Source organism: Peromyscus californicus, unplaced genomic scaffold (genome assembly GCF_007827085.1).
Source record: "Peromyscus californicus insignis strain IS unplaced genomic scaffold, ASM782708v3 Scaffold_10__1_contigs__length_136768540, whole genome shotgun sequence".
NCBI classification, from domain to species: domain Eukaryota; kingdom Metazoa; phylum Chordata; class Mammalia; order Rodentia; family Cricetidae; genus Peromyscus; species Peromyscus californicus.
The window spans coordinates 107,708,529-107,736,314 of record NW_026294391.1 but is presented as its reverse complement, the minus strand read 5'-3'; positions in this window follow the sequence as shown (position 1 = coordinate 107,736,314).

Sequence of the window (27,786 nt, the reverse complement as noted above, 5' to 3'; positions counted from 1 at the left end):
CACAAGGGGATCCACAAAAACAGCTAACCCGAAATAATAGGAGCTCATAGAGTCTGGACTGACAGCCAGGGAGCCTGCTTGAATCCAACCTAGGCCCTCTAAGTATATGTGACAATTGTATAGATTTGTCTTCTTGTGGGACTCCTGACAGTGGGAGCAGGGGTTATACCCAACTATTTGGATGGTTCTTGGGAACCTATTCTTTATACTGGGTTGCCTTGCCCAGCCTTAATACAAGGGGAGGAGCTTAATCCTACCTTAACTCGAAATGCTATGCTTTGTTGATACCCATGGGAGGGCCGCCCATTTCTGAACAGAAACAGTGGAGGAGTGGATTGAGGGGAGAGGGAGGAAAGGTGGAAGAAGGAATGGGAGGAGAGGAGGGAGAGGAAACTGCAAATGTGATGTAAAATAAAATATATGAATAAATTTAATTAATAAAAATAAATATTTGAAATAAAAAATGTTCTATACATGTTTTTACTTGGAAATGCTTCAGGTCTAATTAAAAAGAAATATAATAGAGACAGAAAGATTTAAATGCAGAATCATTTTGGTAATACTGTATTGGAAGAAGAAAGTTCAGCCTATTATGCTTTAGAGCATGTATACTTTACATTTTAAGTATATAACTTTTGATTTTGCTAGATTGACATTGCCGATATTGAGTTAGGTTTTATATTTAATGTATATTTTCCATCGACAGACACAAGCTACATTATAAGTAATAGATTCCAACTTACTTTATCTTCAAAAATAAGTTTGACTCCATTACAAAATATACCTGCAATCAAATTTCTCATGTGTAGGGAAATGATAGAATACCCTGTTCCTCCTTGTTGAATGATTGATGCAATAAGTATGTAGGGTTGTGTCCCTCTAGTATTCTCTACTTTGTCTTTCATAAAGCTTGAACTATGCTTTAAAAAAGAAATCTACCTTAACCTTATTCAGTGATGGCTAAGTGACTGCCATCCTTCATCTCCGTGTCCTGTATCTGGCAATTACTGTCACCCCAACATAGGGAAGTACACCCTACAATTTACAAGTGTATTGAGAATTTCATTGTTGCCCTTTTCTCTTTTTTAATGTTGGAAAAATGTTTCATATCAAATACTCTGATCATGCATTTCTTCTCCCTCAATTTCTCCTAGATCCTCTCTCACACATCTACCCACCCAACTTTATGCTCCAGCACACTATGCAGTCAAATCTGTACCCTTTCTCTATTTAAAAATAAACAAGCAAACAAAAAAGAAAAAAATATTATGCACACATGCAGAGAGACACACAAACATACACACAAAAGCAAACAGAAATACACACAAATAGAAATCAAAATATAGAAGAAAAAGACCAATACAATAAAAAAAATCCCAAAAAAAGCAATTTAAGACAAGTAACCTACAAAATACCACCAAGTTCATTTTATTTTTGCCAACTACTGCTGGATGTAGTTTCTACCACTAAGCATTGCTAATATAACCAGTGAGACTCCAATAGAGAAAATTAGTTCTTTCTTTGCTGGCAGGTATCCATTGCAAATAGATTCTTGGTTATGTGTGGGAGGCTGTGTCTTCTTCCTCCTCCCAGTGCAAGGATCTGACTGGCTTGAATCTTTGCAGGCCCTGTAGATGGTACCACAGTCTCTTTGAGTTCACATGTGCATCAGTCTTGCTATATCTAGAGGACACTGTTTCCTTGGAGTCACCCATCTCCTCTGGCTCTTACAATCTTTCAGCCTTCTCTTAAACATTCTCCCTGAGACATGGGGAGAATATTTGATAGAGACACTCCACTTAAGACTGAGAATTCCAAGGTTTCTCACCCTCTGTACATTGTCCATTTGTTAGCCTTTGAATTTGTTCCCATTTACTGCAAAAGCTTCACTGATGACAGTTCGGCAAGAAACTGACCTGTGATCATAGCAGAATGTTGTTAGGAGTCTTTGGCTTTTCCCCTGGCTCCATGACCTATCCAGTGTCAGGGTCTTGGCCATATGACTTGTGTCAGGTATGGGTTTCATCTAATGTAGGGGTGCTTAAATCCAACCAGATAGTAGTTGGTTATTCCCATAACCATTACCTGCATATTCTTTTATGGTGATATTTTATTTGTACTGAAATGTGATTTTATTTGTATGTTAATAAATAAAGTTGCCCGGGGGTCAGAGCTATTAGAGCCATAACAAAAGCTGGGCGGTTGTGGTGCATGCCTTTAATCCCAGCACTTGGTAGGCAGAGCTAGGTAGACCTCTGTGTGTTCAAGGATACATCCAGCATTGGAGACACACACCTTTAATCTCAATACCAACCATAGAAGACCTGGTGGTTGGTACAGACAGGCAGTAATGAGGCGGTCATGTGGTTGGGTTTACAATCAATGAGAAGGCAGAACAGAAAGTCTTTATAAAGACAGACACACAGGAAGTAGGTCTCTTTCAGAGAGGTAGGACCACCGAGATAGTGAAGGGTAACGTTTCTAGCTCTTAGCTATTGCTCTAACCTCTTGACTTTTATCTCTGTATTGGCTCTGTGTTTCTTATTTAATAAGACGGTTGGTTACTTCTACATTCTTTGCTCCCTTTTGAATTCTAGTTAGTTATAATAACATAGCCAGAGAGTAGTAACTATAAAATAAGAAAATTTATTCCAGAAGTTATGATATATTAGCCACAGAGTTCTGATATTTCTAGATAAGAGGATATATTTTTCACATTGACCATGTATTTAGAGAAGTAATGGAATACAAACCTTTTAAAAACTATTCTTATAAATTTATTTTTTAATTTCTTTTAAAGTTAACAGAATACTTATAATTACGTAAAAATTTTATATATTTCTTTATTTTTTACATTATTCCGTTGAGGGACATCTAGGTAATTTACAGTTTCTGGCTACTATAAATAAAGCTGCTAAAATCATAGTTGAGCAAATGTCCTTGTGATAAGATGGAGTGTCCTTTGGGTATATGCCCAGGTGTGGTAAAGCTGGGTCTTGAGTTACATTGATTCCCAATTTTCTGAGATACTGCCATATTGATTTCCAAAGTGGTTGTACAAGTTTGTACTCCCAGTAGCAATGGAGGAGTAGTCCCCTTGCCCCACATTCTCTCCAGCATGAATGGTCACTTGTGTTTTTGATTTTAGCCATTCTGACCTGTGTAAGATAGAATCTCAGAGTCCTTTTGATTTGAATTCTCTGATGGATAAGGATGTTGTACGTTTCCTGATGTGCTTCTTGGCTATTTGAGACTCTTCTGTTGAGAATTCCCTGTTTACGTCTGTCCCCCATTTCTTAATAGGATTATTTTGCTTGTTGATGTTGATGTTCTTGAGTTCTTTATATACTTTGGAAACTAGCCCTCTGTTAGATTTGGAGTTGGTGAAGACGTTTTTCCCATTCTATATAGTGTCATTTTGTCCTATTGATGACATCTTTTTTTTTTAAATAAAAAGTTCAGTTTCATGAGGTCCTGTAGCTAGAGTTTTCCTGCCTGGCCCACAGTCAGGGCAAATCTCTTTCATCTGCCAGTCCCACAGCCACTCAGACCCAACCAAGTAAACAGAGAGACTTATATTGCTTACAAACTGTATGGCCGTGGCAGGCTTCCTGCTAACTGTTTTTACAGCTTAAATTAATCCATTTCTATAAATCTATACCTTTCCAGGTGGCTCGTGGCTTACCGGCATCTTCACATGCTGTTTGTCATCATGGTGGCTGGCAGTGTCTCTCTGCCTCAGCCTTCCACTTCCCTCAATTCTCCTGTTAGTCCCGCCTATACTTCCTGCCTGGTCACTGACCAATCAGTGATTTATTTATTGACCAATCAGCAACACATTTGACATACAGACCATCCCACAGCACTTCCCCTTTTCTTTTCTTAGAAAGGAAGGTTTTAACTTTTACACATCTCCAAAGTCAGCTTGGTATATTTGGGAATTTGGGCGTAGCTTCTCTTACTACTTCCTGCTGGAGGGGGGCGCTGCATCTTATGGGGACACAAAGAAAACTTTAGGATTATGGAATAGTCCATGAAGCTGTATTGTCTGAGCCAGTTGCCTTGAATCCGATCTGGATGTTGGATTATCTGGGCCATGGTGTCATCAGAGACCTTTCAGGGGGTCTTGGCTGGTCAAACCTGATGTATCTTAATCTGGAACAAATCCATAGCCTCTGGCTTTCTGTGGGAACAAAAGCAGAGTCTCCTTTCCAAAGCAACATATCCTTACATCCAAATTTTGAAGTCAAGGTATCTTTAAAATATACATATTGGTTTAACTCAACATCTTTTAAGATCAAATGTTTTTCTGCAGTTAAAAATCCCAAAGAAAACACAATCAAGATTCTCTGTGTAATATTCATCTTTACATGGCTTATTTTCTATATTAATTTTACTGTCTTTTTAAAGACTTTATTTCTTAAAACTATGTATTTGTTTCTGTAACTGTATATATCACCTTTTTTGTCTCTTTTAAGCCTACATATATTTTACACACATTGTAAACTATTACATCTGAATCTGTCTTATTGTGAATCTATTGCTTTAAACTGCAGCATTTGTAAGACTGAAACATAGCTATGGCTGCTAGCTTTGCCCACCTCAGCTTCCCAACATGGTGGTGGTACATCTGGGAGCTATCGTGGGTCTATGCTTTTATCCAAGCAGCGTGTCCCCAGAAACCTCTTTTTTTGTTTTATACTAGCAAAGGCTAAATCCACTAAGCAGCTTAATGTGCCACTTGCAGAGGCCTCATTCCCACCATACTGCAGGTCCAGCACACACACCAGGAATCCGCCATAGTAGCTCAAACATGCAGGTTACCGCTAACTTGAAAGAGACAATTAGGAACTGTTTTTAACTCCGTTTTAGACTCTCTTTTACTTAGGTTTTAGGTGGAAACTCTTGCCAACTCATTGGGCGCCATTTGTAGCTAGAGTTTTCCTGCCTGACCCACAGTCAGGGCAAATCTCTCTCACCTGCCAGTCCCACAGCCACTCAGACCCAACCAAGTAAACAGAGAGACTTATATTGCTTACAAACTGTATGGCCATGGCAGGCTTCTTGCTAACTGTTCTTACAGCTTAAATTAATCCATTTCTATTAATCTATACCTTTCCAGGTGGCTCAGCATCTTCACATGCTGCTTGTCATCTTGGTGACTGGCAGTGTCTCTCTGCCTCAGCCTTCCACTTCCCTCAATTCTCCTATTAGTCCCACCTATATTTCCTGCCTGGTCACTGGCCAATCAGTGATTTATTTATTGACCAATCAGCAACACATTTGACATACAGACCATCCCACAGCAAGGTCCCATTTATTACTTGTCCATCTTAGTGCCTGCACTATTGATGTCCTGTTCAGGATGTTTTCTGCTGTGCCAATGCATTAAAGGCTATGCCTCACTTTTGGTTCTATCAGTTTCAGTGTATCTGGTTTTATATTGAGGTCTTTGATCCACTTGGATTTGAGTTCTATGTAGAGTGATAGATATGGAAAAATTTGCATTCCTCTACATGCCAACATCCAATTAGACCAGCACCATTTCTTGAAGATGCTTTCTTTTTTCCACTGTACAACTTTGGGTAAAAACTAGTGTTCATAGGTGTGTAGATTTATGTCAGGTTTTCAATTCTATTCCATTGATTCACCTGTCTATATTTAGGTCAATACCATGTTGTTTTTATTACTATAGATCCCTAGTAGAGCTTGAAATCAGGGATGGTGACATCTCTGGAAGTTCTTTTATCATAGAAGATTGTTTTAGCTATCCTAGGGTTTTTTTCCCATATAAAGTTGAGGTTTGTTCTTTCAAAATCTGTAAAGAATTGTGTTGGAATTTTGATAAAGATTGTCTTGAATCTGTTGATTGCTTTTGGTGAGATGGCCATTATTACTATGTAAATCCTACTGATCTATGAGCATGATAGTTCTTTCCATTTTCTGATACCTTCTTCAATTTTTTTCTTGAAAGACTTGAAGGTATTATCATACAGCTCTTTCACTTGCTTGGTTTGAGTTAACACAAGATATTTTGTATTATTTGTGGTGATTGTCCAGCGTGTGGTATCCCTGATTTCTTTCTCAGCCCATTTACCCTTTGTATATAGGAGGGCTACTGATTTTATTTTAGTTAATCTTGTATCCAGTCACTAAGCTGAAGATGTTTATCAGATGTAGGAGTTCCCTAGTAGAATCTTTGGGGTCACTTATGCATAGTATCATATCATCTGCAAATAGCAATACATTATCTTCTTTCTTTCCAATTTATATACCCTTGATCTCTTTTAGTTATCTTATTGTTCTAGCTAGAACTTCAAGTAATATATTGAATAGATATGGAGAGAGTTGATAGCAATGTCTGGTTTCTGATTTTTGTGACACTGCTTTGGGTTTCTCTCCTTTTAATTTGATGCTGGCTGTCAGCTTGCTATATATTGCCTTTATTATGTTTTTGTATGTCCCTTATATCCCTGATCTCTCCAAGACTTTTATCATGAAGGGGTGTTTGAATTTTTCAGCCTCTAATGTGATGGCCATGTGTTTCATATTTTCTTTCAGTTTGTTTATATGGTGGATTATAGTCACAGATTTTTTTTGGTATGTTGAACCATCCCTGCATCTCCGGGACGAAGCCTACTTGATCATGGTAGATGATCTTTTTGATGTGCTCTTAAATTTGGTTTGTGAATATTTTATGGATTATTTTTGCATCAGTATTCATGAGGAAAATTGATCTGAAATTCTCTTTCTGAGTTTTTGTGTGATTTTGGTATCAGAATAACTGTGCCCTTATAAAATAAATTTGGCAGTGTTCCTTCTTTTTCTAATTTGTGCAATAGTTTGAGGATTATTGATTGGCATTATCTCTTCTTTGAATGTCTGGTAGAATTCTGTGCTAAAACTGCGTGGCCTTGGCATTATTTGTTTGGGAGTCTTTTACTGACTGCTTGTATTTCCTTAGGAGTTCCAGGTACATTTAAATTGTTAAATCCGATCTTGATTTTACTTTTGTAAATGGTATTTATGAAGAAATATGTTTGTTTCTTTTAGATTTCATAATTTTGTGGAGTACAGATTTTTGAAATATGACCTAATGATTCATTGGCTTTCCTTTATTGTTATGTCACACTTCTTCATCTATAATTTCATTGAGTTGGATAGTCTCTCTCTGCCTTTTAGTTAGTTTGGAAAATGATTTGTCTATCTTGTTTATTTTCCCAAAGGGAAACTCTTTCTTTCATTGATTGTTAGTATCATCTTACTTACCTCTATTTTATTGATTATTTTCTGGCATCTACTCCAATTGAGTGCATTTGAATCTTCGTGTTCTAGAGCTTTCAGAAGTGTTGTTAAGTTACTAGTGTGAGATCTCCCTAATTTCTTCATGAAGGCACGTAGTGTTATGAAGTTTCTTCTTAGTAGTGCTTTCATTGTGTCCCATAAGTTTGGATATGTTTTACATTCATTTCATTGAATTCTAGGAAGTGTTTAAGTTCTTTCTTATTTCTGACTTGACCCAATGGTCATTCTATAGGGAGTTGTTTAGTTTCTATGAGTTTGTAGGCTTTCTGTTTTTTCTGTCATTGAAATCTAGCTTTATTCCATGGTTGTCTGAAAAAATAAAGGGGGTTATTTCAATTTTCTTTTATTTATTTAGGCTTGTTTTGTGACTGAGATTGTGATCAATTTTGCAGAAGGTTCCACAAGGTGCTGAGGAGAAGTTACATTATTTTGTGTTTGGTTGAAATGTTCTGTAGATATCTGTTAGGTCCATTTGAGTCATAATGTGTGTCAGCTCCATTATTTCTCTGTTTACTTTCTGTCTGGATGACCTGTGCATTGGTGTAAGTGGGTTATTGAAGTCTGCCACAATTAATACTTGAGGTTCAATTTGTGATTTAAGCTTTAGTAATGATTCTTTTACAAATGGGTGTGCCCTTGCATTTGGGGCATAGATGTTCAGAATTGAGACATCATCCTTGTGGATTTTTCTTTTGATGAGTATGAGATCTCCTCCTTCTTCTCTTTTGAATAATTTTGGTTGAAAGTCTATTTTGTTAGATATTATATTTGCTACACCAGCTTGCTTCTTGGGACAATTTGCATGAAAAATCTTTTTCAACCCTTTACTCTGAGATAATGTCTATCTTTGATGTTGTGTGCTTATTGCAGCAGAGGATGGATCTTGTTTTTCAATCAGTTCTGTAAGTCTTCATCATTTTTATTGGGGAATTATGTCCATTGATAGAGATATTGTTCACCAATAACTGTTAGTTCCTATTAATTTGTTGTTGTTGGTAGGTTTTTTGTGTTGCTTTGTTTTATTTTTAAGTGTGTGTGTGTGTGGGGGGGTGTTTCCCTTTTGCATTTGCTGGCATGAAATTATTTTTCCCCATGTTTTCTTAGTGGAAGTTAACGTCCTTGGATTGGAGTTTTTCTTCTAGTACCTTCTGTAGGACTGAATTTATGGATAGATATTGCTTAAATTTGATTTGTCATGGAATATCTTATTTTCTCCATGTATTATGACTGAAAGTTTCGCTTGGTATTTGTGGTCTCTTAGAGTATGTAGCACATCTGCCCAAGTCCTTCTGGCTTTTAGAGTCTCCATGAGAACTTGTGTAATCCTAATAGGTCTGCCTTTATATATTGCTTAGCCTTATTCCCTTGTAATTTCTAATATTCTTTCTTTGTTCTGCATGTTTAATCTTTTGATTATTGTGTGGCAAGGGGAATTTCTTTCTGGTCCAATTTACTTGGTTGTTTTGTAAGCTCCTTGTACCTTTATAAGCATCTTCTTGTTTGGGGTTTCTTCTGTGATTCTGTTAAAAATATTTTCTAGACCTTTGAGCTGAGCATCTCCTCCTTCTATTCCTATTATTCTTAAGTGTGTTTTTTTCAAGGTGTTCCAGATTTACTGGATGTTTTGTGCTTTAGAAATTTTTTAGATTTAACATTTTCTTTCACTGATGTATCAATGTCTTCTGTGGTACCTTCTACAGCTTAGATTCTCTTTTCCATCTCTTATATACTGTTGGTGATGCTTCTTTCTGTAGTTCCTGTTCACTTACCTAGATTTTCTATCTCCAGGATTCTCTCAGTTTGAATTTTCATTATTGATTTCTATTTCCATTTTCATGGTTTGAACAGTTTTATTCATTTCCTTCACCTGTTTGTGTTTTTCTGAATTTCTTTTGTTTATTTAATTTCTACTTAAAAAATTTATTCATTTTACATACCAACCACAGATTCCCCATTCATACTTCCTCCCACTCTCCCCTACCTTCCCCTGACCCTCCCCCCATTCCCTCCTCCAAAAGGGTAAGTACTCCCATGGGGGGGCATCAAAGCCTGGTACATGCAGCTGAGGCAGGACCAAGCCCCTCCCCCCTGCATCAAGGGTGAGTAATATGATCCAGAAAGCCAGCTCTTGCAACAGAGATAGATCTTGATGACACTACCAGGGGCCCATCAAACAGATCCAGCTACACAACTGTCTCTCACATGCAGAGGGTCTAGTTTAGTCCCATGCAGATTCCACAGCTGTTGGTCTAAAGTTCATGAGTTCCTTTGAGCTTGATTCACTTGTCTCTGTAGATTTCCACATCATAATTTTGATTTGCCTTGCTAATATATTCCCTCTTCCCTCTCTTCAACTGGACTCCTGGTGCTTGGCCTGGTGCTTGTTTCTGGACCTCTGCATCTGCTTTCATCAGTTACTGGATGAAGACTCTATGATGACAGTTAGGGTATTCACCAATCTGATTACCAGGGTAGGCCAGTTCAGACACCCTCACCACTATTACCAGTAGTCTAGTCTAGGGTTGTCCTTGTGGATTCTTGGGAATTTTCTTAGCACCAGGTTTCTCCCTTATCCCATAATGTCTCCCTCTATCAAGATATCTCTTTTATTGCTCTCCCACACTGTCCCTCCCCCAGCTTGACCATTCTGTTTTCTGATCTTCTCATGTCCCCTCCCCTCTATTTCCCAACCCCATTCCCCAGTTTTCTCATGGAGATCTCCTCTGTTTCACCTTCCCAAGGTGATCCATACATCCCTCTTAAGGTCCTCCTTATTAACTAGCTTCTCTGGAGTTGTGGGCTATTGTCTGGTTATCTTTTGCTTTACATCTAGTATCCACTTATGAGTGAGTGCATACCATGTTTGTCTTTCTGAGTTTGGGTTACCTCACTCAGGATGATATTTTCTAGTTTTATTCATTTGTCTTCAACTGTACAATGGAAAAAATAAAGCATATTCAACAAATGGTGCTGGCATAACTGGGTGTCAACATATAGAAGACTGCAAATAGATCCATATCTATCACCATGTACAAAACTCAAATCCAAGTGGATCAAAGACTTCAATATAAGTCCAGCTACATTGAACCTGATAGATGAGAAAGTAGGAAGTAGTCTTGAACGCATTGGCATAGGAGACCACTTCCTAAATATAACACCAGTAGCACAGACTGAGAGCAACAATTAATAAATGGGACCTCCTGAAACTGAGAAGCTTCTGTAAGGCAAAGGACACAGTAAATAAGACAAAATGACAGCCTACAGAATGGTAAAAGTTCTTCACTAACCGCACTTCTGACAGAGGGCTGCTCTCCAAAATATATAAAGAACTCAAGAAACTAGACAGCAAAATACCAAACGATCTGATTAAAAATTTGGCTACCAATCTAAACAGAGAATTCTCAACAGAAGAATCCAAAATGGCTGAAAGATATGTCAGGAATTGTTCAATATCCTTAGTCATCAGGGAAATGCAAATCAAAACTACTCTGAGATACTATCTTACACATGTCAGAATGGCTAAGATCAAAAACACTAATGACAGCTTATGTTGGAGAGGATGTGGAGCAAGAGGAACACTTCTCCAGTGTTGGTGGGAGTGCAAATTTTATAGCCACTCTGAAAATCAGTATGATGACATCTCAGAAAATTGGGAAACAATCTACCTCAAGACCCAAGGATACCACTCTTGGGCATATATCCAAAGGATGCTCAATAATACCACTAGGACACTTGCTCAACTATGTTCATAGCAGTGTCATCCATAATAGCAAGAACCTGGAAACAACCTAGGTGACCCTCAACTGAAGAATGGATAAAGAAAATGTGGTACATATACACAATGCAGTACTACTCAGCTGTAAATACAATGACATCTTGAATTTCTTTAAAGGATTTATTCATTTTGTCTTTAATGGCCACTATCATCTTTATAAGATTGTATTTAGGGTCATTTTCTTGTGCTTCAGCTGTGTTGGAATATCCAGGGCTTGCTGTAGGAGGATAACAGGGCTTTGGTGATTTCATATTCCCCTGGCTATTGTTGGTTGTATTCTTATACTGGCCTCTTTTCATGTGGATTTGGGGCTATTATAGGTTTAGATGCCGATACTTGAGTTTGTCTTTTTTGGATTGATGTTCCTGGATGCTTTTTTCCTAGATTTCTGTTTCCTCTTTTGTTATCTGGCCTGAGTGGCCTGTGGCTATGATGACCAGGGAGTCTTCAGATCTACTAGAATGGTTCCAGTGGGGTTTGGGAGGCCTGTGTGATCTCTGGGGTTCCAGTTACTGGCTTGATCTCTGGGGTTTCTAGTACCAATGTAGCCTCTTGTGAAGCAGTGTTTTTTTTTCCAGATTTGTGGGCCACAATGTGGAGCCTAGCGAAGGGGTGCATCTTTGAACTGCTGGGTAGAACTTAAGGAGTCTTAGTAGATGGTGGGCTGTGTCTTATCTAGGTTCTTAGTACTAGCATGGTCTCTAGTAGTACAGGGTTACTCTGCTGGAATTGTGGGCCCAGATATGGTGCCCAAGGGAGGGCAAAACTACAAATCTTGAAACATAAACTTAACCTGCTGAAAAGTTGTTAGACATAGAACAAATATTGATATCTCTGTTTACAATGCCCAAGAACATCATCAATGTCACCACTGAATAATATATGGCTCTTAAAATTCTATCAAGTTATACATATGCCATACAGAGACATTCACACAGTCACAGAATACTTCAAGTAAACTATGATTCAGTGAATTGAAACAGTATAATTTTCTGTTCATTTTGTTAACCATTCTCCCTATGACAGTGATCTAGAATTAGTAGATCTGAGCAGGTTCATGAGAATATACTACTTTTATACTGATCTCTATCTAGAATTAAGATTTTATTCATATTATGAGCTAAAACTACATTTTCCCTCTAACCCTAAGCTCATTATTGTACTAATACATGATCATATTTATAAAGATATCATTGTCATTTTTTCTTTTTCCCTATAAATAAATGCATGAGTGAGCTAGTTTATCCTTTTGGGGGAGGGAATCAACTGTCAGTCTCAATAAAATTGTCTTCACACTTGAAAATGTCTTTCTATAGAGGTCTTTTTTATCCATTCATATGGCTTGCCTATAAATTAATATACTCAACTAATGTTATCCTATCTATTTTTCTCTTTGAAAAGTGTATCTGAAAATTCATTTATACATATAAGAGCAAAGTGACAAAATAGGAGCATGTTCATTATAAATCTCATATATACTATGGCAGCCTATGATTCGTTCTTATAAGTGTTGTAGACTTTATTTTCTTATATAACTTATGCTTATAGCAAAACGTCAATTAAATGTAACCAACATAGGAACCTGTGTGTTTAGTCATAACAAAAATAGTGATTTAACATATTCACTTTATTATGTCTGCATGCAGTCAAGGAAGACAGAGCCACAATAAATAATTTGTTTTTGCTTAATATAAGTTACTAATGAATATTTCAATGGAAAAAATAGTGAGGAGAGTTCACTTTTTTTAGTCCAAATATAAATGTATTCTATAAAGAATTTTGAAAGGTTTCTGTAATGATAAAACATTACCAGCCTTTATTTTAGGGAAATGAAACAATCTCTTTATTTTTGTTATTGTAGAGACTTAGATTTATATTAGTTCAGGTCAATCAATGTTTCACTAATCTGTTTTCTTTGTAAACATCATGAGTAAATACTGTTAAACTACCTATGGTGACATAACACATATGAAGTTTAAAAAACATAATATTAGAAAATAATAGAAAATTACCCAATCATTTAAAACTTAAGTTGGTAGAGAAACTAATTTTTAGTACAATGAATATCTACAAATTTGTAAATAAAACAGAACCATGTTGTTAAAATGAATAAATGTTATTAACATATAACTCACAGAACATAAATACAAATAAAGAAAATACACAATTTCTCAGTCTTTTAAAAATTAATGTTAAAATATGTTTATATTTTTATATGTCAGATTGAGAAATATGCAAAATTCCCTAGAACAATCTCACGATATCTACCCACATTTGAGAATCATATTATCTGGGGCTATGGAGGTAGCTCAGTAGATAATAGTGCTTGCTGCACAAGGATCTGATTTCAAACCCTCAAACCCACATAATAAGATAGACATGAACATGCACCCCTATAACTCCAGCACTGTAGGGGGCAAAGACAAATTGCTGCAGCTTGCCGGTGACCAGCCTTTCTCAGAAGTATGAAATAGAGAGTGATAGAGCAAGACATCTAGAGTCCTCCTCTGACCTCTGCATTCATGTATATGTAGTCACAAGCACCTACAAACATTCATGTGCAAATATACTACATGCATGTGTCACACACAGAAGTCATACTGTCTGGCTCAAGCAATTACCTTCTTAGGAAATGATCTGTCATTATACTTCTATTACAAAATAGCTAATTTAATTTCATTGCATATTTGTTCATAGTAGATAAAATGGAAACAAAGTATATGCTCCTTTTTTAGTTAGCAAGAAGAATAGATTCTATTGCATGGGTTATTTTTCTTTTTCACTTTCTACAGAGAATATATCTATATTTGATTTTATAAGTAGGTTGAATCTTTGTGTACTAATTTAAGCATCATGGAAATATTAATAAAATATTAATAAAAAGAAACAAGCATACAAAAGTATTGGTATTAGTGTAGTACAATATCAGTTATATAAATAGATGTAAATGCATTAAAATTGGGATTTTTGAGATTTTAACTGCATTTTAGGAGAGACAGTTGTTTTCACTTTTCATTGTGAAGTCTTCACATAATTTGAAATTTTTACATTGTTCATAGTAAATATGACATTTTGAGGGATTAAAATGATTAAAAACAAAATAGGAACAAAGTGGAATAACATTCATTGGACATTCTCGATATATCTTAACACATTACACTTTTGTCATTCCTTATTGTTTTCATTTTTAAAAACACCTTTCAAGATAAACATTTTCCCTGTGCTTTATCCAACCTTGGTCTCAACATTTCTCGCTCATATAAACCCTCCTCTTTCTCGCTAATTGGACTCCCAGAGATCCCCTGGGCCTAGACATGGATCTCTGCATCCAGATCCCTCAGTCGTTGGATGGGGTTTCTAGCACAACAATTAGGGTGTTTGGCCATCCCATCACCAGAGTAGGTCAGTTGGGGCTGTCTCTCTACAATTGCCAGCAGTCTGTTTTGAGGGTATCTTTGTGGATTTCTGTGGGCCTCTCTAGCACTTTGCTTCTTCCTATTCTCATGTGGTCTTCATTTACCATGGTCTCCTATTCCTTGTTCTCCCTCTCTGTTGTTGATCCAGCTGGGATCTCCCACTCTCCCAAGCTCTCTTTCCCTCGACCGTCACCCTTCATTACCCCCACTCATGTCCAGGCTGTTCATGTAGATCTCTTCCATTTCTCCATCATTGGGCGATCCCCGTGTCTTTCTTGGGGTCCTGTTTTCCAGGTAGCCTCCCTGGTGATGTGAGTAGCAGTCCAGTCATCCTTGTTCCACATCTAGTATCCTCCTATGAGTGAGTTGCTGTGGGATGGTCTGTATGTCAAGTATGTTGCTGATTGGTCAGTAAATAAATCACTGATTGGCCAGTGGCTAGGCAGGAAGTATAGGCGGGACAAGGAGGAGAATAAAGCTGGGAAGTGGAAGGCTGAGAGAGAGACACTGCCAGCCTCCGAGATGACAAACAGCATGTGAAGATGCTGGTAAGCCACGAGCCATGTGGCAAGGTATAGATTTATAGAAATGGATTAATTTAAGCTGTAAGAACAGTTAGCAAGAAGCCTGCCACGGCCATACAGTTTGTAACCAATAGAAGTCTCTGTGTTTACTCGGTTGGGTCGGAAGTGCTGTGGGACTGGCAGGTGAGAGAGATTTGCCCTGACCGTGGGCCAGGCAGGAAAACTCTAGCTACAGTGAGTACATACCATGTTTGTCTTTCTGAGTCTGGGTTACCTCACTCAGGATGATTTTTTCTAGATCCATCCATTTGTCTGCAAACCTCATGATGTCATTGTTTTTTTGCAAAATAAAAATAAAAAAATAAAAAAGATAAACATTTATCCACTTCATAAATGAAGAAAATATTGACTATAAATGTTTCTTATTTTACTAAATTTGCTACCAGTTAATTATAAAATATTATGTGATTGCATTTCCAATCTCCAATAACCCAAACTTATTTATAATTAGTCAAACTGAGACATAAAGAATCTAAAACAATAACTAAATGAGATAAGTTTGAAATATGAACTTAGTTTAGTCTATTTCTGAACACTAGTAGGTTAATTATCTATATTGTTTTCCACAAATAGAGGTGAAAATGATAGAATTCAGAACATCACCTAACACTTTAGGTGAAATTTTTTTAAAATGATAAAAAAGTCAGAGGCAATGAATAAGTCATAGTAACCAATTAAAGCGTATTGTTTAGGTAGAAAAAGTATCAAAGATAACCAGAAAATCTTGATGTAATCATAATGAAAATAAAGGGCATAAGAGAAAAACAGTTGGTCAAATTCATGTTTGTGAATGCTGACTTTCTGATCAATGTGTTACACCTATGCACCTCCACTGCTGGATGATAGGATATGTTGCATTGATGCTCTTCCCTATTATAGTAATTATCAAGGTCATTCAAGTCAATTAATTTTTTAGTTCTTTTTTTCCTTTAATATCCCTATATACAAAACTTCTTATAAAAAACAAGAGACATAATTTCTGCTCTCAGTCCAAACATTTTAATAAAAAACAATTTAATTCAAATATAATTATATCACCCCATGTCTTTCACACTGCCAATGCCTCCGATGTCCCCTTCTTCAGTTTCCTCCCGTATCTCCCCTTACTCCCTCTCTAATTGGTGGCCTCCTTTACTTTGATTACATCTTTAGCAACAATAAATGTTAGTTATTACTGTTACCAAAATAATAATAATCACAAAATCATGAGCCCTTCAAGTTCCAAGGGACTATAGACAGTATTTCACTGTACTGTCATGTGACCTGCTGTAGCCTTCTGAGATTCCTTAGTGTCCCTGCAATCACACCTGCATGGCACCAGATGATTGCATTTTAAAAGTATTGTTAGTTATTCTTCAACAATTCCATACACATATGTAATGTAGTTTGATCATATTCACTTCTCATTCTCCTCTCCTATATTCTTATGCTAGTCCCATTTTAATGCTTCTATGCATTTTTTATAATCCACTGAGTTTAATTATATTAGCTTGAATGTACATGGATCTGAGGTTATTTATTGGATCATGGACAGTTTACCAATGTCTACAACCCTTGAGAAAAATACTCACTGCCCCAACAACCATTAGGTGTCAGTAGAGCCTCATCTAGCGGTAGAGCCTCCTGTGCACCCCACCCCACCCCCATCCCTAATGGAATATTGAAAGTCTCCATTTGTGGAGCATCTTGTGCCAGTAACCACGGAAGTTGTGCATTCATGACTGGAAGAGCCCTAACATGCGAAAAGACACAATTTCCAAGCACTTCTCCTCCTCCTCTGAATATCACATTCTTTCTACCTCTTTTTCTGCAGTGCTCCCTGAGCCTTCAGATGGGGAGGTAATATATATGTTCATGTATGACTGAGGTCTCCACAGTTATTTATTCTCAACACTTTCACTGGTTTACTACTGCCTACTGTAGAAGGAAGCTTCTCTGACCAAGTTTAAAACATAACTAATCTATAGTTATAAACAATATTTAAAAGGCAGTTTAACAAAAAGAAGAAAATAAAGTCATTAATTAAATCATTGTATCCTCAAATAACCCTTTCACAAATATACTGCTTAACTGAGGGTAATTGCAAAGTAAACACCTTTAATGGAGTTCTACTTCTTTTGTTTGACTCCTGCAAAGCCCTTATGTTGTTCAAAGATATACTTCTTTCATCTTTCAAAAATGACTGCATATAAGGAAATTAAAGATGAATGCAATATAGAATACAACATTTGGTATCATAATTACAAAGGAGATTTGTTCACACCCTTATTTCAATACACAACTCTTTAAATATCTGTTCACACAGTAGTCCTTTATACTACAGCCATTATCATGAAGAAGTACAATTCAAGCCATATTTGAGAACTTCAAGTAATAATATTTTAAGAAGAAAAAAATAATGAATTTGTTAATATGTTATATTTAACTATTTGATGAAATATAATTGCTTTTTAAATGTGGCATCTTTATTTAAAATTAATGATTAAATTATTTAGATTCCTTTTTGCACACTAAGTCTACAAAATTTGGAATTCAATTCAGATTGTCTATAATTTCAGTGTCCTTTTTGCTATATATGTTGAGGGAAAACAACAAGGTAATATTTAACTTTTACATCTATATTATACAGGATACATACACTTGTATGTATATCATTTTTTCTCTGGTATGTAAATGATAGACCATTTAGTCTGCAAAGACTTTTTTGTTACTTTTTTATATAAAAGTGAATAAAAACTTCAATGAAAATTTATTGGATGCACTCATTTTCTTTCTTTTTTATATTTTTTAAAATATAACAAATCACATATACAGAGTAATTGTTAGAATAACAACAGAATTGTCAGGAATTTCAAAAAGAAGAGATAATATACATCTTAATTACTTTTCTATTACTATGACAAAACTCCATGACCAAGGTAATTTACAAAAGGAAGTGCTTAATTATGTTTCCAGAGCATTAGTGTCCTGCAGCAGAAACAGATGAAAGCTCACATCTCAAGCAAGTAGAAGAGAGAAACACTAGGAATAGTACAGGTTATTTGAAATCACAAAGCTCTCAGCCATGGTGACACACCCTCCTCCATTAAAGCCACACCTTCCAATCCTTCCCAAACAGGTCCATCAACTGGGAACTGAGTATTCAAATGTATGGGCCTATGGGGGCCATTCTCCTTCAAAACATCACAGTATGTAATGATAGACTCCCATTCTTTTTGGTCTTTTACCGAATTTTTTCTTTGACATTTTCATACATGATTACTGTAATATTAACCTTCCCAAGAATTGTTCCTTTCTCATTAGGCCTATTTTTCTCTAATTCCTTATAAAGCCTGTTTTATTTTTAAATTTTGAGATTATAATTTAATTATAATATTTCTTTTTCTCATTATTCCTTCCAAATCCCCCCCATATTCCCCTCCATATCTATACTCTCCTTCAAAATCATGCTCTCTTTTTTAAGTAATTGACATTACATGCATAACTACATACATACACACAGAGAAATATATTCCTATGTATAAGCTGCTCAACCTTTATAATGGTGCTTGTATGTTTGTTTTTTGGACTGGGGCTGACTAACTGGTATTGGATAACAATTGGTGTTTCCTTCCTGGAGAAAGTAATTTCTCCCACTATCAGCAATTTTTACTTGCCTGTAGTTCCACTTGTAGGGTTGAGCCCTGTCCACTGGTATGTATCTTGGTGTCATCCCTATTCAACTCAAGTTTAGACAGTCATATTGGTGAGACTTTATGAGTGTAGTTACTGGCACTACTGAAAACCACAATCTCACAGTAAATTTCTTAATTGTAACATGAATCTCTAAATGGTCTTATTAATACAAAACAAACCCAGAGCCAGGTATTGGGGTGAAATCTGAAAGATCAGAGAAAAAGAACAAACCACAGCTAACCTCACCTCACCAGCTCCTCAGCTGATCTTGTTTCTTCAAACTGAAAGTCTCTGAGTCCTCGCCTGAGTGGATCTCAGTTGAACTATTGTTCAAAAGCTTAAAAGCCTCTAATTCCTGGTCCTCATGCCTTATATACCTTTCTGCTTTCTGGCATCACTTCCTGGGATTAAAAGTGTGTGTCTTTCCCAAGCAAGACATGATCTCAAGTCCTGGAATTAAAGGTGTGCGCCACCATACCTGGCTCTGTTTCCAGTGTGGCCTTGAACTCACAGAGATCCGAAAGGATCTCTGCCTCCAGAATGCTAGGATTAAGGGTATGTGCCACCACTGTCTGGCCTCTATATCTATCTAGTGGTTGTTCTGTTCTCTGACCCCAGATAAGTTTTATCAGGGTATACAATATATTGGGGGGACACAATATATCACCACACTTAGTAATCTGGTTCCTAAAATCTTTCAACTACATCTTCCATCAGGTTCCCTGAAACTTAGGTACAGGAATGTTTTCTAGAAATATCCATTGGTACTAGGCTCCACAACTCCACAGTTTGATTATGGATTTGTGTAATTGTCTCAACCTGTTGCACAGGATTTTCCTTGATGGGTGGCTAGTGAGGACTATACTTCTCTATGGTTATAAGACAAGGGTTTAGATTGTTGTTAGGGATTATATTGGTTTAGTAAATTTGCAAGTTCTCCTCAAAGATCTGTGACTTCATTAGCACCAAATACTCTGCTAAGTTTCTAGTACCAGACAAGGTTTTCTCTTGGTGAGCCCGTTTTAAGCCTGATTAGAAAGCTGTTGGTTATTGACAAGGTTTGTGTGTCACTACTTCACCTTTTGGGTTATCATGACACTGTGGTTGCTCATAAGCATCATAGCTGAGTACAAATGTTGCTTTCATCCTTTGGAAGCTTACATGATACATTCTGGTACCATGAAAGCTACTCCTCAGGGCGAGTTATTCATATCAGTTGAAGGTCAGGATCTTCTGGGCCCCGTGTCTAAGGAGTGTGGTATATTTAACAATAGGGACTTCCTTTCCACCCTGGGGGTCAGCTGAGGGCAACAGCCATAGGCTGCATGATTTGGAATTACCTTGCATTACCTGACCAACAACTCAACAGAGGGCTTCTCATATCTGATATTGACATCCAAGTTTCTTACATGGGTTCTAGAGGTTTGAAACAAGTCCTCCTGCTTACATACCAAACAATTTACAAAATGTACTATCTCCACAAACCTGGAGATGTAAATATTTTAAATATACAAAAAGATACATTTGATTATACTAGCTGAACACTACTCGGTTCTTTGTTTTGTCAGTGACAAGATATGAGCAAGCTCCCATAGCCTTATTTGTGAATTCATGTTCTTGGCACTGTCTTAATAGTTCAGTTCCCTGAACTCCAAGACAATGTCAGTGCTTGCTCCCTTAGGTTACCTGACTTCATGTTATGTAATTGGTCACAACAAAGAGAAAAGTATTTAATACATGGTCAATGTAAATTATATACTATAATAAAAATGGCTTTATGAAACTCGGTGCTATATAGAATTTATGCATGCTTATGGAAAACAACCTTGAAATAAGCTAGCACTTTCTGGAGGCAGCTATACCACTTCACAGAGAATAATATGACACTTCAATCTAGCTTAGAAATAAACAATTTGTAATGGAATACAAAACATCCATTGCATAATTATAGAACTTGTTAATGTCTAGTAAACTGTAGAAATGACTTTTTTGAATTTTCACTATTGACCTACAAAAACAAGCGATTTCGAATAGGCAAATGGTGGCTGTGATTAATCAACTGAGTCACAGTCGGATTTATATGCAACTGATGTTTTGCCAGTGTGTCTACCTCAGCATGTAAAATTAAAGAAGACACTTTAAATTTAACCAAGATAATCTTCAATATAATTTTCTCAAATCTAAGAAGATAAGTAAAAATAATTTTAAAAAGATCCTAACTTTTGTCCATCATTAACACTGTTTTAAAGTAACACAGTCATCTCAAGAGAGCTAGTTTAGCTTAATGCAAGCAATTATTAGCAGTTAAGCAAGAATGGTAAAGGAGAAACTCAATGAAATAACATTTAAGCTAGTGAGGTGTTCAATCTTTTGCAAAACACTGTCCTCTATCTTCATGAATGTTTCCAAATAATACTACCTTATCTTTTCCACGTGTTTTACAAACAAAAATACATCAATCACTTGTCAGTGCAACATAAATTTATCTCTAAGTTATAATTTTGGAGAAATTTGGATGTATAAAGCAACTCAAGATAACAATTAGTTAGAAGCAATAAATGAATACCTTGAGCAACTAATATACAGTTGCTGGACATGAGTCAATTCATCACCATTTTCTTTTATCTCATAAAATATTGTTGTTAAAATACTTACCATTCACCTGAAGATTATTGGTTGCATGAACAAATTGACTTAAAAGACTCTATCCTGAAAACTGTAAAACCATAAAAATAACTATTTAAAATCATAATTCTGAATCGAATTACATTTTAAGTAGCTGGAACTTGCACAACTCTAAAATGCATTTAGATTAGTTTAGGTAAATATGAGTGGGTAAACCAAATATTTTGTTTTAGATTCTAGAATAAATTTTAAGTTTAGAAAACATAAATGTGGGCGGTGGTGGCGCATGCCTTTAATCCCAGCACTCGGGAGGCAGAGGCAGGCGGATCTCTGTGAGTTCAAGGCCAGCCTGGTCTCCAAAGCGAGTTCCAGGAAAGGTGAAAAGCTACACAGAGAAACCCTGTCTTGACAAACCAAAAAAAAAAAAAAAAAAGAAAACATAAATGTATTAAAATCACTACATACGTTAGTGAATTTGTTTGTGTGTTTGTCTGTATGTGTACACAAAGTATTTTTGCTTTAAGGTGATTACAGATATCAAAGAAATTGCGACTTTCATATGTACATTTATAGGGTTTGATCTCATTATGAATAAAATTTGAAATAATTGTAAAAAGAACAACAGCAAAGTGTCTAGTCAAACTCTCCACATTTGATTGTCTTACACCTGGTTTCCTTTCATTGCAGTTATATAAAAGAATAAAAAATACTGGGATTTCATTTTGAACTTCTTGGAAATATATAGGTAGAAGGATATCAAAATACTACTTTTCATTGCTAGAACTCCCCTCAGGACTATACTGTAAGAATCACTTTAACCAAGGTAAGAGTCTCTTAGCAGTTTAATGTGCCAATTGGTTGTGCTTAGGTACCCAGAATCACTATATATCAACTATTCAACAATTCCAATTTAAAGGATGGATAATATGATATGCAAAACACTTACAAACAGTAATGTTTGTAATCAATGCTGTGCTAATGATAGAAAGTGGAAAATGTGGAATTGACTGTGATTTGGTTATAGGTAAAAATAAGTAATAAATGGTTCACAGAGTTTATATAATATTCTCTGACCATGTTATTTTTGCAACAGTGTATAGACTACTTCTTTCTATTTTAAAGTTGAATCTTTTGAAAAATTAGATGGGCAAGTATATTTAAGAGAATGAGATACTGGAGACTAGTTTACTTCTACTACAACCCAGAGTCACATTAATAATAAACCTAGAACAAAATTAACTGGATTCTGACTAGTATCAATGATTGTGACAAATGTAAAACAAAGAAAACAGAACCATGAGTCTGATATAAGTAAAATAGGAAATGAAGGAGAAAATATTTTATTTTATTCTTATTCAAGAGAGCTAATCTTATACAATAACTAGATCTGTATAATTTTGTTCTATGTGGCTACATAATTCCATTACATATTTTGTTTGCATGTATTTATAATGGAACATGTTAAAACTTGGTGACAGTTCTAGTATAGGAGTATATCCTGAGATTTGAACCAAAAGAAATCAATGGTTCCCCAAGTCACATTGCCAATATAAAATTAAAAATAACTTTAAGGAAATCTCATAACGATTAACTCGATAATCTCAAAAAAAGAATATTAATTTGCTAGGCTTGTTTTCTTACTACATAGAACTTCTATATATATATATATATATACTTTACCTCTTAGATAATCAAACATATAATTTTCAGTGTTACACATTAGTAATACTGGTTAACAGAGTTAAATGTGTGCATGTAGAGATAGATTCTTTAGATTATATGTGCATGAAAGTTTCCCTCATGACATTAAACTTAAATACACATGAGAGAATTCTACTAGGGAAGTCTTTTTGAGGAAGAACAAGCAGTAAAGGGAATTACCTCAAGCCTGGAACATACTTGGTAGGTTACAGAGACAACATGTTGCTAAAAGAGTCTGAGAAAGGAAAGGGAAGAAATTTTAGCCAGCTAAAATAATATCAAAATAATTAATGTTGAAATTAATAAGATAAAATTCAAATAGTTTGTGAAAATGTGTAAAAAATTGGTTTTAAACATTCTAATAGATTCCTTGACATTGAGAAATTATACCTTTAGTATTGTCTCCCATCATTTCTAGTATACTTAAATTTAAATGAAATTGTTTATTTACTGGAACAAATATAAGCACATAATCTTTATTTCCTCCTTTTGATCAGAAATCTAAAACAGTGTTGTGTTTTATATTTATATTCTTATGATTTTGCAATTTTTTTTTGTTTTTCAAGATAGGGTTTCTCTGTGTAGCTTTGCACCATTCCTGGAACTCACTCTGTAGCCCAGGCTGGCCTCGAACTCAGAGAGATCCGCCTGGCTCTGCCTCCCAGTTGCTGGGATTAAAGGTGTGTGCCACCACCGCCTGGCTGATATTGCAAAATTCTTATTAGTATTTATTTTCTTGACATTTTTGAGTATCTCCATTTAAAAAAAATTACTTTTGTTTTCTCCCTTCTCCATTTTATGTCTTAAATCCAACAATCCTGCTTTATTTTCACCTACTAACACATAACACTACCAATTGTACTTCATTTTTATTCTTTTTAAATTATGTATAAGTATATGCAGAGGTTCTGGCCTGGAGCAAGAGCTGCAGATACCTGGAACTCGAACTCAGAGCCTCTAGAGGAACAGTACATGCTCTTAACCATTGAGCCATCTCTCTATCCCTTATTATATTTTATTATTTGAAAGCTCCATACATTTATGCAATGTATATTGGTCTTATCAATCAATTACTACGTTCTTTCAACTCTCCCTACTTCCCCCACGCTATTTCCCAGCTTCATGTCTTTTTTTTTTACTTCTTTTGTTATTAATACCACCCTGAGTCTAACTGGTATTATCCCATATACATTGGCATTGACATTCAACAGGGCATGAGCAACTTTTAGTGGCTTTCCTTCCTTCAGTGGTAATCAGCTGGAAGAACTCCTCTGACAGAAGTGAGGTCTTGCAATCCTTTCCTCTATTCATGATAGATTCTTGAGAGCCTTGCTCTTGTGTAGGTCTTAAGCAGGTAAGTTGATGTTTGTAGAACCCATGTTATGTCCAGAAGTCAGCATTCCAGAATTCTTCTCAACATCCACTTTCTATTACTTCTCTCTTCACTCCGTTCATGAAGTTCCCTTAGCACTGAATGTTATAAGGTTGATAAAGAAAATTGGACCACACCTGCACACTCTGAGTTATTTATACTTCATGCTTTGAACAGATATGAGTTTCTGCATTAACAATACCCAGAACAGAAATAAACTTCTCTGAGACCAAAGTTGGTAATAACACAGATCTACTTAGAAGACTATTTGACAGCATGAGAATTTTGCAAAAGAACAGGTTGCCATCAGGGCCTGTCATGTTCCCATTTATGAACTTCTGACAAGGTTTATAGTTCCATACATGAAATTCTTCATATGGAGGAGGTCTCATATTAAATCAAAAAGTGAACAGTTACCCACATAATCATAATGCCACTGTTGCACTAGTAGGCATATCTTTTCAGCTCAGTCCTATTTTGTAGCACTCAGAGTCCATAAATATTTAAGACCACTGATGTGCTTTCTCTCCCAGCGAGCTGGATAGTACCTTTTGTCACTATGTAAGCTGCTCATCAGGGAGAGAAATTTCTGCCCAATTTGAGGTTGATTATGCTATGTCCCACAACCACCATGTGTAATATCATCAGAAATAGGGTTTTATCACCTATGTGGGAAATCAAGAGCAATGACAACAGCCCATGTTGCTTTGGGTGCCTCCAGGGACTTCCTGACCAAAATCTCAGAAAGAGATAACTTATGACTGGCCCTGAGATTTTCATTTCATTATCTATATCTTTTGGAATACATCCCATTTTCATTTCCTCCCTTACTCCTTTAGAATATGCATTCCATTGAAATACAATTTAGATATGTAGGTAGTAGTTAGGTAGATAGATGATAGATAGATAGATAGATAGATAGATAGATAGATAGATAGATAGATAGATCGATAGATAGATAGATCGATAGATAGATAGATAAACAAAATGGGTATAGATAGATATAGATAGATATAACAGATATAATACATTACCTGGCAAGTTGGTTTGTACACAGCAGGAGATCTATATTCATTAGTTGAGAGGATAAATAAATATTTCTCAACTTGGGACACATATCAAGTATGATTGTTAACTAATGAAATTTACATGTAGAAAAGTTGCAATAACCACAGCACCTAGAGAAATTTCTAGATGTCACAGAGAAAAGTAGTGCAAGTAGTGGCAATTCAACTATTGTATCCTTCACAAATCTACTCTCCATTGAGGAATACTAGTTCACATTTGGTAGGCATTTTCATCTCATCCTGAACATTGAAGTCTGTTTTGTATCTTAAAAATAATGTTGATGCCTGGGTTCATGTCCCAGAAATCCCGATATGTTTGCAACAGCAGCTTCAGTGCATCTCCTGCTATAATAAGCTATGGTTTCAAACAAATATTTAAATAGCACAGTCGAATACACTAGAGCATAACTTCTTAAAGAGTTTTTTTTCATTGATAATCCATTTTTGCCCAAGAAAAGTACTGTATGACCCTAGGTTTAGTGGCCTATAAAACCAAGAACTTACTAAAAACAAATCATAAAAATAAAAAATAAAAATTTTATAAGTGAAAAAGAAACCCAGTTAGCAAAGAGCTCACTCTCTAAGAGTGAGGATTTGAATTCAGATTCCTAGCATCGGTACAGGAAATTGGACACAGTGATACGTGCCTGAAATCCTTACACTAGGGAGAACGTGTAACTTTCTGGTCATCCAAAATATATGTGCAATATATAGATATATGCATTGATATGATACATGCTGATGAATTATGGTAAGAAAATATGTCTTTGTTTTCTGTAACTAAATCATTTTTAAAATGTATTTTATTTTTTAAACATTTTTTTTTCATTTATCTTACATAATGACCACAGTTTCCCCTCCCTCCTTCCTCCTGTTTTCCTCTCCCCCTACTCTCATCTACAGCCCCTCCCCATCCATTCCTCCTTAGTCTCCATTCAGAAAGGCGCAGGCCTCCCATTGGCTTGAACAAAGCATGGCACATCAAGTTAAGGCAGGACTGAGCTCCTCGCCCTGCATCAAGGCTGAGCAAGGTAATCCAGCAGGGGGAACAGGTTCCAAAAGCCTGCTAAGCTCCAGGGACAGGTCTTGATCTCATTGCTAGGAACCATATAATTAGACCAAGCTACCCAACTGTCACACACATGCAGAGAGCCTATGTCAGTCCCATACTGGCTCCCTAACTGTTGGTCCAACGTACATATGCTCTCACAAGCTCAGGTCAGCTGCCTCTGTGGGTTCCTCCATCATGACCTTGACCCCCCTAGCTCATACAATCTCTCCCCACTTTCTTCAGAAGGACTCCTGGAGGGTTGGCCCAGTGGTGGGTCTCTGCATCTGCTTCCATCAGTTACTAGATAGTTATCTCTGGTGACAATTAGGGTAGTCACCAATCTGATTAAAGTAGATGGCCAGGTTAGGCACCCTTTCCACTATTGCTAGAGTCTTAGCTGGGATCATCCTTGAGGATTCCTGGGGGTTTACCTGGCTCCACGTTTCTACCTAACCCTGAAATACCCCCCCCCCCAATCAAGATGTCTCTTGTTACTATCCCCTTCAGTCCTGCCTCCAACCGCCCTCCTAATAAAACTATATGTATGGTAAAAGCACTACAGTTCATAGCATATAATAATTTTTAATCTGAGCCAGCATGTTTCAGGCAGTAATTGTGAGCACCTTGTGTTGTAGGAGCATATACTGTGTAAAAGTGTACATGGTAGGTGTTCAAAACTAACTCTGCAGGAATGTTTCATGGTACAACACTGCTAAATGATGCTATAAGCCCCTCAGATTCATTAGGTGTTTGGCTTTAAATTAATTTTTGGTTGTTGCACATTCTGAAAACTTTTTAGTATTACCATATTTTTCATGACACCCACATTCAGTAGTATAACTCCTGTTTATATGAGAATCAACTGGGCTTAACTCATGGTATTTGATTTTGGAAATAACCCATCCTCTAAATTCCACATTCTGCAGCCCTCAAGTGCAGATGGTAGTGCTAAATGTGTAGGGAAATACATGTACAAAATGTATTAAATGCATTAAAGTACCAAACAGAAAAAAGCTCAATAATTTGTTTTCTACCACTTTCTTCTTATTTCTTTCTGATCACAAGGCTACTGATTATTTCAATATACAGTTTTACCCAAGTAATACTACAACATTATTATTTTTCTAGCACTACTGATGAAATCAGGGTGATTTTACTATTTATCTGTTTCTGTTGCAATGTCTAAAATCTGTTTGAAACACAACTATTTGTTCT